Consider the following 15218-nt stretch of genomic DNA (forward strand, 5'->3'; position numbering starts at 1 on the left):
ACCCCCTATCTGCGCTAGTGGATCTGATGTTTGCGGACCATGCGTATGTTTGCGGACGGACTCGGTCAACATCAGCACTATCCAAAAACTCAGGGAGTATCTTACATTGTTGTATCATGCAATAGAAACACTGAACATGTTCAAAATAAGCGGCACATAAATATATTACATTCAATAATAAATAAGAAGTGGAGGCTGTATATGTAAGACACTAACCGTCGAATTACATGACATATGCAACATAATCCAATATACCAAAACAAAATAAATATGCCTCCAACAGAATTACCTCACGCAAACTGCACAGAAAAAGTCAGCAGCACACTTACGCAGCTGTAATAGCAAAACTTAGAAAAAAAAATATTTATTGAGTACACTACATTTATTTTATATATTTATAAACTTTCAGTATTGGGTACAGTAAAAATAATATATATATATATATTTTTTTTTACACAGAAATGTCTAGTACTTTGGAATGCCTGGAAGAACATTTTTCTCGTGATGAAATGAGTGAAAACAGTGATAGTAATGGTAGATACTACACTTCTCTATATAAACCAATTATTATCCATTACTTTTTGTGTATTTATCACATTTTTTTAAACACTCCATACAGACATTAAATATAATACTAAACAGAGACCTTAGAAAATCATCTGCAGTGAATGGAGCAAAAAATTGATCTATTGAAGGAATAGTGCGCTCAGAAATATTATTGTCCCAAGTGTTCGGACATGTGTTTCTAAGCATACGTTGATCGATTGAACAAACATTTCCTATGCACCTACAATAGTTTTCCTCTTTTTTACACATGCAAAATCAGGCAGCAGGGTGCGGCCATCTTGTGATAATCTTATCCTTTGCTGCATCGCCCAAGGTGGACTGCCCTGGAAGCATTCATTCATATGGCCCGCCCCTGAGGCTGACATCACCAAAGCTAGTGATATTCTCGGCCTATCTCCAGGACATTACTGGGCAGCGTAGCCAAACGCACCCAGTCATCACCTACGTGATAACATTAGTTCACGCGGAACCTGGAATATCAACACACATCATCTCACAACACAGCGTGTCCCAATTTTGAATTTAAAACCATACTTTTAAACAAAATAGCAAAACTTTACATTTTTTAAAGTACTTTTATTTCACGATAAACGCTCCGAGAACATCTGGTGATTGCCATAATCAAGCAAATGGTTAATTTCTTTCCTTTATTCTCGATCCACAAATGTTTATCGTGAGTCATGCAGTGTTCCTTTTGGGTATAAAAAGCGCATTGGACGCACTGTGAATCGCAAGGCTGTGGCATCAGCTTGGTGCTAGGCCACAGTAAACGATGTCAGGTAGCTCCTTATCAATGGTGCCGCGTAAGGGCATATCGGCCCGTGGCGGTCGTCCCAAAAAAGAGTCACTGTTATCCAGCCATTCACGTGTATCTGCAGCTGCCCATTGAAAAACCCATCAGTTGGTATCTGGAATCGATGACAATTGCAGAAAGGCAGAATGGAGCTGTTTAAAAACGATAACAGAAATGTGTCTCAGTAGCCGATCTTTAGTACAGTTTATCATTTTACCCATTAATTCGGCCTGTGTTAAAACTAATGATGAACACGGACATTAAACAATGGGAACACAGAGAAAACAAAGTGAAAGGAGTTGTCAATTTACTTCAAAGGTAACTGCTATGCAGTATGTTCACCTCGACATGGGATGCTGACAATCAAGGAGCAAGCTAAGGGCACGAAGAACACATAGATGCAATTTTAATTAAATATTAGCGTTGACTTACGCATTTGTGGAACCTGGGGAACCCACTAGTGGAGTACATGCATCTCGATGCTGGACTGCCCACAAGCCCGGACAAAGCCAAGTACACACACAGGTTGTATTTGCGTGTCGTTCCAATATGACACAAACAACAACCGATTACAATGTAAGCCAGCAATAAGGGTCTGCGAATGATAAGTTGACTCGTTGGTCTATAAAATCGTCAAAAGTAAAACGTACATAATATTTGGCATTTCCATTCTCTCGGTGTAACACAGACACTTGGTTCAGGTCAGTGAATTTTCATAAAATGAAATTACATATTCCTTTGTCCAATTTTAGTATGGTGAAACTTATCATATTTGACAGTGTTACATAAGCCTTCCTTTTGAAATCCTCCCTCAAGGTAAAACAAACAATTGAACCTTATACTGTGTACGATGCGTGGGTTTACTGAGCTCGGAAACAAAATTTCAATGGCGCTGACCTTCACTCAGAATGGAAGCCAATAGCCCTTCAGACCATAGTGGTATTACAAATATTTTTTAAAAAGATGAATTGTTTGCTACCATTTACCAATGCGTGCGACATTTCTACGGATTTACTTTGTTCCTCTGGAGAACTTTGAACTCTCCCAGCAACTCCCACAGCCAGGCCACACCATCTGTCCGCTAAGCCCATCTCCCCATTCACACGGCAAAGCACGTACATTTTTTTCGAGAGCAGCAAATCTCGAGCGCTGACAAAATGTCCTCGTACGAGAATGTCTGAGCAAGCCCTGTTACAACCCCCTCTGGCCAGGCCGCGGTCCCCTGACCCCATAACCACAGTTATGTGTTAGAGGCCTATAATTTACACACGTGTCTTTGTACTATCCCACTTTGGGTCACTAGCGAGGTGAACGGTGTGGGGGTCTTGCCACCTTACAAATACAGACACATAGTAAATACGTAATAGTAATACTTTTACGTTATACTGCAGATGGTACCAAAAACAACTGCAATCAAAGTGGATTCACCCATGGTAAAGTATCACTTGGTAAGGAAAACGTTACAACAATAGGTTTAATTTACCATGCAGGAGCCACAACCAATGCAGGTCACTACACTGCATATATAAAAAACAATTGTGGATGGGTCAAATGTAATGATACTAACATTATTGTGAAACAGAGATTACCAGCAAATCTTTTAAACACTTACTTAATATTCTTAAAACCAAAATTTACTAACTAATCTGTGTATGAATTTAAACAAAACGTGTCCTTCAAAACTATGACCAGTTACAAAACGCCAACAGGTACCTAACTGCCCCAAGATTCAGCAACATGCAAACAAATACATGGATACCATTAAAATGAAACAAGAAATAAACAGTTACAATATACCAACAGGTATCTAACTGCCTCAAAAATCTGCAATAAACCAATAGATAGAAAAATACCACTAAAATGGGAAAAGAAACAAACAAATAAAATACACCAACTGCTATCTAATTGCAACAATACTAACACCACTTCCAAATCAAAAACCATACATATATATTTAATTCCCCCTACTGAACTCAATGAAAGAAATGTATTGTACCACAACGTAGAAAGTTTATTTTTTTTTTAATCCAGCATGGATTTTTTTCCCACACACCCAATGATTTCATCAATAAACACAGGAACTGAGCAAATTGCACAGTACACTGGTTTTAACTATAGTACTTCTAAAGTGCTAACCATGAGGGTCTACAAAATACAGAAATATCTACTATGCAATGCAATACTCATTATAAACTACCTACACTAACATGTGTTTTTTCTTTTATTACGGTCATTGAAAAAAAAAATGTCTGCTCGAACTAGCCATGTGATGAAATAACTGCATAAAACAAGGGGGTTCTTGGGAGTCTCTCCACCAGACATTAGTCCTGGCTACGAGAGCCTTACCCAGATTCTTTAGCTCACTATCTTTCACAGAGGAGAATTATCCCAATCATATCAGACTTTGTCCTGCCTAGGGGCAGTCCAGCACCGAAATGCTAGGCAATATTCCTCTCAACAAGAGTACCAACAGCAACCCCAGACACGTGTTTCAGTCTGATTGGACCTCATCAGTAGGTTGGAGCTGTCCATCTGTAAAAATATTGAGTAAGAAATTCACGCCTGGAATCCCCGAGTAACTTAAGGTGAGACCCAAAGTTACTTAAATATGCACAAAACAAGGGGGATCCTGGGAGTCTCTCTGCCAGACATTAGTCCTAGGTGCGAGAGCCTTACCCAGATTCTTTAGCTCACTATCTTTCACAGAGGAGAAATATCCCAATCATATCAGTCTTTGCCCTGCCCAGGGGCAGCATTCCAGCACCGAAAAGCTAGGCAATTGTACTCTGAACAAGAGTACCAACAAGAACCCCAGACACGTGTTTCGGTCTGGTTTGGACCTCATCAGTAGGGTGGAGCTGTGCCTCTCTAAGAATAGTGACCAAGGGGTCCAAGTCTGGATTTCCCTAGTAACTAAGGGTGAGACTCAAAGTTACTTAAATATGCAAAAAACAACAAGAGGTGTCCTGTGATTGCTATTGGTACTCTTCTACAGAAGAGAATTGCCTAGCATTTTGGTGCTGGACTGCCCCAGGGCAGGGCAAAGACTGATAAGTTTGTGATATTTCATCTCTCTGGCAGATAGTAGATAAAGACTCTGGGTAAGTCTCTCGTAACCAGGACTAATGTTTAGCAGAGGGACTCCCAGGACCCCTCTTAGTAATTTGCATGAAATACCTGCATACAACCACAATAAATCAAACAGTAAATATATAATGATTGGGCCACAAACACCACAGCATAACACACCCATTCAAGCAAACACCTCACTATACACCACACTCCAAAATGTTTGCTTCGTTGGCTATCCTATACTGCAGCGCTTGTTGCCAAACACTACAAATTTGACTGCATGGCCTGGCCAAAACTCTTCATACAGCATATAATAATTAAACTCACCTCCACCTCAACATCACACAGCAATGCAAACAAACACCTCACCAATAAATACAACCCAAAATGCCTAGAGTCTTCAATACCAACATTCTGAACACAATCCAACAAACAAACAAACACACATCATGTCATTATCCTATGAACACTATTACACTACTACCAATCAGTACACACATTTTTAAAAACATATCCCCTAAGCAGCCCACATACCACAGTCACAATCTTTGGTAACATGGAGGGGTTATGCTGCGGTGGTTGTAGCAGGGCCTAGAGTCTTGGGTGCATGGCCGAAGGCCTACGGCACTTCGGCCATGCACCCAAGACTCTATGCCCTGGCCACAACCACCGCAGCATAACACACCCATAGAAACAAACAGCTACCAAATAACCACAACCCAAAAACATAATACATCCACCTCAAAACCTACCCACTTCAATTAACATTCTAAAAAATAAGTACAACCAACGTAGTAACTCTTCAATACTTACCCTCTTCACCCAATGCTCTTCTAAAAACCCAAAACCAACATCATACTAAACTAAAATAGCCAGTAGTGCGCCCAGTGTTTATTATGTCCACGGACACCAACACATCACAACCTTATCCCACCTAAACAAATATAGCATTTGACCCATCTTTTACTCCCCCATCCTCTCCAAGCACTCAAACACACCAACACACTCCCCAAAATTGGATTCATGCTCACTTCCAGCGCATGTCCGCGCATTCAATATGGCGGGCGTATTGAAACAATTTGACAAACCTCACGCCTCATCCCAGCAAATCAGAGAACACGTCATGTGTCCGCGGACATGACGCAAGCCGATTATCCAATCGGTGTCCTGTCCGCAGAGCGAACAGGGAAGTGTGTCTGCGGAGCGTACATAGATATCACACATTTTTTGAGACCTTCATTTTCGGTCATTTTATAAAAAAACTACTGGATGGATATTCACCAAACTTACAAAAGCCTGCTTTCGGGACCAAGCCGCCACTCCTGCCACAAATTTGGTGAAAATCCATCCAGCGGTTAGGGCTGTAGGCACAACAGCCATTTTTCCTCCATTCAGTCTATGGGAAAAAAATTAATTTTGGGAACCCCGCTATAACTTTGCCCCCCGGACCAAACCTCACCAAACTTTGCAAAAAGTTTAGAGTGGGCCATATACTTTTTTTGCAAAGTTTGGTAAAGATTCGTCCAGATGGAGCGAAGTTATAAGCCGCCCAAAAGGTGCTCTTCCTATGGGTTAGCAACGTAACCATAACTACACGGCCACTACCGTGGGCCGTGTAATATGCATATTAATTCAAAAAATATTTAGTTAAGGGACAGTTAAGGTGATCAGATTTATCGCAAAAAAACTTGAAATTCAGTGGATGTGGGAAGTGAGGATCCCCCGTAGATGACCCCTAGTTTCCAATGATGTGTTATTTATATAGCGCTTACACCTAAGAAATTTACATAAAATAAATATCATACAATATCACCCAACCCGAATTGGTACTCATTTATCAACCTCAGAAGGATGAAAGGCTGATTTGGCCTTGCCGGGATTTGAATCTGCAACCTGAAAATCACACATGGATAGCAGTATCATGCACTGAAACCACTGACTTATCTTGCCAGCCTCTAATTTTGTTTGTTATTGTGAATCTCATCTGCTATGTATGTGCTCATGAGTTTTGCAACAGGGGCGTGGGGGCGCTAAATTAAGATGATCACCACATCCCACATGTGCTGAATTACAAAGGTGTTAAATCTGATCACCTTAATTGCGCCTTAACTAAAGTTGTTTCAATTGATTTCAAGGTTTTTTTTCATATCTTAGTTTAATCAAGGGCACTAGCGATGGCCTTCGGCCGTGGCCACTGTACTTCTTGCACCAACAGGTCTCTTTGCAGCCTATTGTCCAGGGCCACCAGCACAATTACCCATTCCCCTCTGACTGGTAGATGTGATCACATCAGATGACCCCCCCCAATTAGTTTTTGTTCCTCGGTTTCCATTCTCTCGATAAATAAAGCTGTAATTAGTGCAGTAAAGTTTGTTTTTCTTCGGTGACACATTTAATCCACCGTTATTAGCATGCTAATTACCTGGGTATTACTGCGGTAATGTGAAAAACGTTTGAGCCGTGACTGGCTCCCCAGACCACTCCCAACTTCCGGATTTCCTGTAATGTCCTCTTTTCCTCCATCCCCCCACCTCTAGCCTGATATGATCCAAATAGCTTTTTTTCACTTTTCATTGTGACAATACTGCTGCAATTATCGCAATAATGGCTTACATAAAACAAAAACAAAGACAGCGTTTTCATTTCTCAAACGCCTTTCTGCTGCAATGCACCATGGGAGATACAGCTATCGCTTTGGGAGAAGGGACACCCCCTTGACTGCCAAATATTTTAAAAAAGCGACTAGACAGAATAACCTCAGACACCTCCCAGAAATAGAGACAAAAGTTGTTTCCTATTTGGTCCAATTCCATCCAGCAGTTTTGCCCTGCACTACGCTCAAAGGGAAAATTAATGGGAATAGGCTGCAAACAGTGTTTATTTTCTTTTTTAATAACCTTTCTTTTTTTAAAGCATCTCTCCCAATATGCGAGTATTGGAGACCCGGGAACAAACCATTTTCGGGTTTTCTATGGATTATGCTACATGCCTTAACTATACTGTGGAGACCGCCGCTCTGTAATATGATTCTCTACGGATGTCTGCATTGGGGACTGCCCATGCTCGCAGACCCATATGCCCGAAATCCTCATGAAGAAACCCAGCGCTGCTTCTTTTAAAATTCTACTAAACTGTAAAATGCAAGGACCTCCTCATATAGGACAGAATATGGGAAAGAATAATTTATTGCGGAACCACTGCTACTTTTAGACCCTAATGGAGAGAAAGATGTCACCTTTTTTATCCTCATGTTCAAACATTAAAGCTGCCTGAAGGAGTTTAATGTAAAGGTGAGTTTTGTAGCAAATCATATGAGAAGCAAGCCCAGTGTGTAGTCAAGTTTGCAACACTTTCATCGAAGACATTTGTCAAATTTGTGTGTTCCTTCTTATGTTCACAAAATGCTCTTTGATTTTGCGCTTAGGCAATCTTACAAAAATGTTACCAAATAGTCTTGAGTTTAGCAATGGGCAATCCCACCTGGTGAGTTGTAGCAACTCAAATCCATTAGGAACCTGCTACTTCTTTATCTGTACCTTTGCCAAAAATGCCAGAGCCCTCTACTGAAAATGAACACAGCCACAAAACCAGTTCTCTGGGGTGCTGTTAACTTTGGAATTAAAACAACACATGTTTGCCCTTTATGCTATGCCAGAGAAGAAATATCCATTTTCATATCCGTCCAACATCACAATGCCTGCTATTTCTTCTCTGAACAAGAGTGCTGACATCAGCTCAGCAATGTGTGTTACCTTAGTGGCCCCTATCACTAAGGCTCAGCTGGGATTCAGCATCTCTCTAAGCATGGAGAGAAAATGAGGTTCACATCTAGATTGTCCTTACTAACAGCGTGAAACTGCAAGCATTTCAACAGTTGCTATACATGTGAGATCATCTCTACTAAGAATGAACCAAGCCAAACAATCTAACGTATGGAATGGTGGCCATACTATTTGAGTAATATCCATTTGTAAATCATTCTGGTGCTGTCCAATACAAAAGTGACGTCCCCTTTTCCTCTAAACTGGAGTGCAAAAAGCAACCAGAGACACATGTGTCTGCCTCATAGACGTCATCTGTTATGTGCAACTGAGGTGCAGCATTTCTCTAGGTGCAATATCAGGTTCTGACCGACAAGGATTGTTCCACACTGAAATGTCAAGCAAGTCTGCTCAGAAAAAGAGTACAAATAGCAAACTCAGACAAAGGGATAGTTTGGAACCTTGTAATAGGCTCAATCACACATGTTCTCTATGTGGCATTAGAGTATGCACTGAATAGGAGCACCTGTGAAATTGTAAAGCCAAAGAAACCTCAGCATAGGACTACTCCTACATTTGTTGAATGTTTTGGGGGGAAACGAGGTGGGCCACCAGAATCAACGTCCTACATTTTAACAACCAGAAGATTTCTACAAAATATTTCTTTTGGCATTTTAACATTGAAGGAATATAAAGACCTTTGAAACACAGGTTAGCTTTGATCTATCTATCCTCTGGCTTTGATATCCAGTTTGTCCAAGAAAGTGACATTGGTCACTCTTAATCTATTGACTCTAGTCATGGTTTTCCCATGTTAATCTGCATTGAACAGACAACTTTTCCTGCACATGTTTTTTCTTTTCATTTCACAAGTTAATTACCTCCCAACTCTTGAAACTACTTATCCTTACTTAATTTCAAAACAAATATCATATTCTCTTCCAAATCCCAGGAGGGGCCTGGAGTAGTAGTCAGGCCTGCTGAGGACCATAGTGAAGATCAAAATTTGAGCACAGTGATACATGATGTTGTGGGATGTTTTTACCCATGCATCTGAGCCCTACCTCAAAAACTGTACAGTACTGACATGGAAAACATCATGATGGCCAGAGCTTCCCAGAAAATGCCCAGGGAAAGGCATGAAGAATAGGCTGCCACCCATTTTTGCCGATGTTATGGGCACAGAAGGACACTGCCTAAAACCACCATTGGACTACCCACACCGTAGTCTGAAACCATCGGGAATGGCAATGCGGATTGCCAAAAGCAACCTAGAATTGTGGGGAATTCATTTTCTTAAATCCCAAAAATGGGTGCATTACCAGTACTCACCCCTATCAGAAAGCCGGCGTTTTAAAACCACCAGACTTTGTGTAAAACTGAATAAATGAACCCAAAGCAGGCCAAAGAAAGACTTACTGAGAGGTGGATACAATGTAAAGTGATATTCTGAAGTGACTTGAAGGTTTATAACAAGACTGGCTGAGCTGTGGATTTCAGCAGTTTAAGTAAATTTGGACTGAAAGACACTAAAAATCAAAATGTTTAAAAGAAATGAGTGACCTACTTTTGAGTGTCACATAGTTTGAAATTGTTTTAATGTCATAGTTTTAAACTTAGAATCAGCATTTTAGCTGCATATGTAAAAAATGGTTATTTTATTTGAATGCAGAAAACTGGGTAACTAAAAAGTGACATTAGCTGGGGCCTGGCTTAAGGAACTGAATTCTGCCCACCAGCTACCCCCGACAGGAGATGAGACTTGCACAACAGCTGTGTTCCCAGGCCTATCTGCCTTTTGCTGCTCCCACCAAAAGGGATATGACACTTCCCTGATTGAATTACCTGGGCTCTGCAGGAAATTGAACAAAGCCCTGTCCTGACTCAGGCAAATGTTTTATTACGGGGGCCGTAAAAAGTGGCTTCCTCCTGGAAGTAAAGGGGAGGAGCACTGCCTGTGAGAGCAAGCTGGCTCGGCAGAACTGGAAAAACCAGAAATTCAACCTTGTGCTGGGGGGAAACCACACCCCTGTAGCCAGAACATAACTCTAAAAAGATGGATCACTCATAGTACGGACTTGTGAAAATTATTTAAATGATACCATAATTCTTGTGATTTTTCTGCCCACATTTTAAGAGGTTTTTAGAACCGGTGGCATGATCTGGGGGCAAGCTAGCAGTTAAGAGGGTATTACTTAAAATGTATGTATGTTAAAAATCTGACACTTCATCAATTAATGTCCATACTCCTTGCGCACATGTGTGTAAATTTGGGGTAATGTCCGATATTGCGAAACCAGTTAAAAAGTGCAAATGTCGCCATTTCTGAATGCAAGCTCCCAGGAAGAGCAGATTTGGACAGGGTATACCTCCTGTGATATGTGATGGGTGCATGTAATTTTAAACAAATGTGTTCCTGTGCAAATATGTCTTTTGGGTCAAAATATAGATTGTGTGTAATTTGACAGGGGTGGGTTCTCTGTACCATAAACAGACCTCATCATGATGACACTTCATTTCATTCCCCCAATCAAGGGGGAGAGGATGAAGTGGCCAATGACAAGTGGAGAGGGGTAGAGCCTAGGAAGCTAGCCTCTCCACCCATTTTCAAAACACATAAAAGCAGACAGTCAGGACAGATAGAGACCTTCAAATCCATTTGCTGCGGGACGCTCTGCCGGGAAAATCCATACTTTACCTCCATCAACCTTCAGAGAGCCAACATAGAGACTTCAAATCTATCAATATCCAGAACCAGAGGCAGAGCAGAGCTGACCCAGACCGCTGTTAGCAGAACCAGAGAGCTGACCCAGATCACTGTGAAGTGCCGAGACTAGACCAGAGTCCAGTCTAAAACCTGACCAGATCCGTGGCGAGGCCCATTTATTTCAAAAATATATTGTGAGTACCTAGCAGAACTGTGTAGAACCAATCTCTTAGTTAAAATATTATAATTCAATCTATTTTAATCTAACCAGAACTGTCTCCTAGAAGTTGTACCTTGTCATTTTGCAAAACTGTCACTTGTCACTTTGAATTTTAACATTCCAAATCCGAAAAACTACCTTTATTTAATCGCTCATATCTCCGTGACCGTTTGTCCTAGAGACTTGCAGTAACTTTCCTCTGTAAGCTGGGAATCTTGGCTTTTCAACGAACCTAGAACCGCATTCCTACCCCCTGTAACTTGCGAATTTGCCGCGATTTGCAAATTTCTCCACGTGTGAAAACAGAAGTTTTTTTGCTTTCCTTGCTAAAAATTTGTTTGCCTCTTAAGAACCATCCCTGAATCATTGCTAGAGTGAGCCTGGACTAATATTAACTAGATACCACTCACCCTGAACCTCTAGAGGGAATTAAAAGCATTTTAACATATTTTTCACTTCATTGCCTCTGATCTTCTTTGTCTCTGATCTTCTTTAAATGAGAAACATGGGGAAAGTCATTGACAGCGAGGGAATAATATTGTTACTATTTGCTCATTAGAAATATCCAAAATGAATAAATCCATTTGTTTCTTCTAAAACACATTCTTGTTGTATAAGGCAATATCAATTATTTAGATTTTATCAATAAGTTCACTTGGATTCACACCTTTGCCACAGAACTGGCTGGGAGAATTACTCTATTTGGATAGCTTGGATTTAATTACTGTGTAGGTGATACACTCTCCCCTGAGAAGCTGCTTCTCAGTGGAAAACCAATTCATAGCATTACATTTGGAAGCTTTAGCCTCTTCTCATTTGAGAACATTCACAATGTTTCACCTAGAAAAGAGTTTTCAAACAGTCAGGGAGTCTTTTGGCCACCTCTACCAGTGGCCTCCCGACACAGCAGTACAACACCTCCCCTCCGGCATGGGGTGTGCAGAGTGTATTAGGTGTTAGGGCATTGGGAGGATCTGAATGGGCAGTCCTGGACCTGGCCCCTGGCTTTGTCGTATCTCTCCTTTCCCCTTCACTGCTATCCTGTTCCATCTCTTCTGAACCCTTTTTAATTGAGGTAACCTATCGTAAAATGGATGGGATGCAGAATAACTCTTACACCAAATGGTAAGACCGACTCAGGAAGTTGGCAAAGAATGTCTGAAAAGACTGTTTTATTTTCATTTGTCAAAAACAGGGAGTAACAACGGACATCAACAGACATTGCACCAGCTCGCTCGAAGCATTTCATAAAGAATAACACATTTATACCAAAACACGTAATTTGTGAGGATTTGGGGTTATTTTACTGCAGATGAAATGTCAGCAACGGAAATGACCGCATGAGAAATGTACGTTATACAAAATTGTTTGTACATTTCCATTTTGGACATCCACAGTAAAACAACCGCAAATCTATAGAAACACTAACCCCTGACACACCCCCACGCCCAACCACACCCCAGCCCACACCCTCAGCAGACCCCCACCCCCTACTTACCTTTAATTCCGACGCCCTGTGTCCCTGCAATGCTTTTGTGATCAAGAACTGGTGACGCAAGGTCATTTTCTTTTTCTTTTGGCTGGTCGGGTCAGCTGCTGGGGTGTCCACCGCAACCCCTGCTCACTGTACTGTATAGCATAGTGAACCGGGTGTTGCGGTGACAGCACTGCAGCCTTTTTCCATTTTATTTATTTATTTATTTGGTTGTGCAAGCTGCAGGGATGTCCCCCGCAACCCCCACTCACTATATTGCATAGTATAGTGATTGGGGTGTTGCGGGACACCCCCGCAGCCCGTGCAGCATTTTTTTTCTTTTTTGACCATCACCACCAAATAAATACTGCAAAATGTCGTATGAACATTTAGTCAGTAGGAAATTTACTAGTATTGTAAATACCAAAATCATGTAATTGCCATGTTTCTTTGCCTCAGCAAGACTTAAAACATTGCCCATGTTATAGCATTATGTCCATGTTAAACCAACTGCTTTTGTGTCTGTGCACGAGGCCCAGGGTTTTCGCCTTGAACACATATTACTCATAGAATTAGGAATGTCCCCCTGCTCTCCTTTCCCGTAAAGCTACATAAACAGCGTCTGTTAGCACGTTTACACTTCCCTTCCACAGAAAAGGCCTTGTAAGTCAGCATGTGTTCACTGACCCTGGGTTTTCTCTCTCATGGATAAATGATTGCTAGCATACGCACTCTTTCCCAAGACATAAGCATAAACGTATCTATATTTGGAGTTGTTATTCTCTGGGATATGCGTGAAGGAGACTTGTGTCAGGCGCTCGTGCGTCACTCTGTAAAAGATATGTCCTGCTTTTGTTCAACAGCCCATAAATGGACATCATTATCACTACAGCAGCAGGATATGTGTAGCTTGAAAAATTCCCCACTGTGTCAAGTGTGATGAACTAGCTCGTTGTACGACCATACATGTTAAAGGTTACATCTGCATCCTGAAGCGTATTATGATTTGCTTAGATAAGTTATGTGTGTAATGACCATTTGCGATGTCTGTCCTTTGTAAAATCTCACCGCAATGTCTGGGAATACAGCCAAAAGTGTTTGTTTGTATGTTTGTAAATGTCTGGTTCTGAGCCAGGCATAAGACTCAATGTAATCATTTCCCTATAAAAAGCATGCTCACTGTAATACTGGCCGCACATGCTAGCAGCATCCCTCTGATGATGTTACGTGTCGGCCCTTCCGCGGAAGCTTTGTTTTATTGCAATAAATGATTGTTAAACTCACTTACGAGTGTGTTTATTTTTGACGGAGACCTCCGCCTGGAGAATTTTAGCATTGACTAATTGGCGTCCCTGGCTGGTGGCCTTGCAGATGCAGTCCATCGCTTTGATGCATGCCTTCCATTGAGCTCCTGTCTCCGGCGGACGACTTACTGGGCCCAAATTCTATTGCACCTTTGCTGCAAACAGCGAAGTCCTCATCTTGAGACGGAGATCAGAAAGAAGGAGAGACGACTGCTCTGCCAAGGACCAGACGAACCAGACAGAGGGGAGGTCTCCTTGGTGCGGTGAGTGAATTGTATATGCAGAAATTGTATTGGTGGACGGTAAGCCACAATTGGTATCAGTTTTATGGTACGTATTATTTGGGTTTGGTAAGGTATTTTATTAATAATGGGAAACTTGTGTGACCGAAATAAGAATGAGGAACCTATGCATGCGCCTGCTGAAGGCACTCTGTGTTATGCTATGCTAACTAACTATGGGCTGGGGCGGTACAGTTTTAAAAAAACTGGGAGGACTACACAAAGAAGTCCGTTCAATTTAGATGGCCTCCTAAAGTCGGGACTTTTGATGTTAAGACAATCGAGCATCTGGAATTAGTATTATTAAGGAAGAAGGTCCGCCCCGCCCAGCATGATGCTATTCGCCAGTGGGGAACAGAAGCGATAAAGCAGAAAATGTCCCAAGATAAAAAGGATAGAAAGAAACAAAAACGAACCTTGCAGGAGAAGGCCTGTGAGTTGGATAACAAAGAATTTGAGCACCAGCTAGATGTAGAGGATCGGTCTGCCCTAATAAAATATAGTAAAGGTATGTACCCACTTCTCCCTAAAACAGAAAAGGACTAGCCAGTCTTAACATCGAAGCTGATCAGGATGCAATCAGATTAACAGAGAATCTTTTGCGACTAACAGTACCTGTCATATCCCCATCTAATAATGCGCCTCAAGTGCCTTCTGCACCTCCTCCTCCACCCCCACCCCCATATGGTACCCAGATCGGCACCATGGATCCAAATAGTACTGAGGAAGAGGAAGCAGGGCATTTGCCTAGAAAGCCGCCCTTCTTCACTCCGGTTGAATATGCCAGGTTAGAATACATAGCAAACAAATTGCTTGATAACACGGCTGCAGGGGTAAAACAGAAATTGAACACCTGCCAAAAGAAGGAATTTCGCCAGGTAATGAGAATACATTGCAACCTTGTTAATAAGTGGTTGAGAGATGATGCCGAGCGCCCATGGCCCGCGGGTTTGCATAACATTTATAAGGACCTTGACACTGAAAAAGATCGGGCAGCTCTATGGGATAAATACAACCAGATAATAGACGGGTAACTAAG

The sequence above is a fragment of the Ambystoma mexicanum genome, chromosome 3q (genome assembly GCF_040938575.1).
Source record: "Ambystoma mexicanum isolate Mex_15411 chromosome 3q, UKY_AmexF1_1, whole genome shotgun sequence".
NCBI lineage: Eukaryota > Metazoa > Chordata > Amphibia > Caudata > Ambystomatidae > Ambystoma > Ambystoma mexicanum.